We start from the raw sequence: 750 nt of genomic DNA, 5'->3' as shown, positions 1-750 counted from the left end.
TGCTACTGTGGTACTAATTAACTTCCAGTTTTACCAGACCATAGCACGCTCTAAAAAAAAAAAAAAGGATTATATTTATCATTGTTATTGGCATTTTCGACCTGAACGGTACCTGCAGCACACGTGGGCTAAACGATCAAGTCAGGACTTTGTAAGGCTCAGTTAAGCATAACCATCCCTAATTTTGAACAACTGACTAGATGGAGAAGCTAGACAGTAGGACCCATTACAACAAAGACTATTTCAGGCTTTCGGAACAACAAGTGACGGGATTGACTGTTAGTTTTAAATCCGCCTACAGCTGAAAGTGGGAAGTACACTCAGTGCCGCCGTGCCTCGAATTTCAGATCTTCAGACCCGTAGCTTTCTATGTTAACCACTAGAGCAACACTTTTATTTATATATTCAATTCGGCACTTGTGTATAATAATAAAATAATAAAAATACAACGTTAAAATCAATACACAATTAAAACCATTTCAAAATAATGACTCTACGTGTTTCGTCATAATAATAATAAGAATGATTTATTGGTATCATTTGATGCAATATCATTATTTACAAAAGTTTCAGTTGAAGATACAATTAAGTGTTTTGAAAATACGTTGTTCCAAAATAGAACTTACGCAGTTGAAATTCTAGATACTGTTACGTCTCTGTGTTCGTTTGCTAATTTTCCGTAAAAATTCTTTCCGAAGAAACTTTAGCGATACAAGTCCTTTCTTAAATAAAACTAGTTTATTCTTTCTT

This window comes from Limulus polyphemus, unplaced genomic scaffold (assembly GCF_000517525.1).
Source record: "Limulus polyphemus unplaced genomic scaffold, Limulus_polyphemus-2.1.2 Scaffold6127, whole genome shotgun sequence".
NCBI classification, from domain to species: Eukaryota; Metazoa; Arthropoda; class Merostomata; order Xiphosura; family Limulidae; genus Limulus; species Limulus polyphemus.
This window is presented reverse-complemented; position numbering follows the sequence as displayed.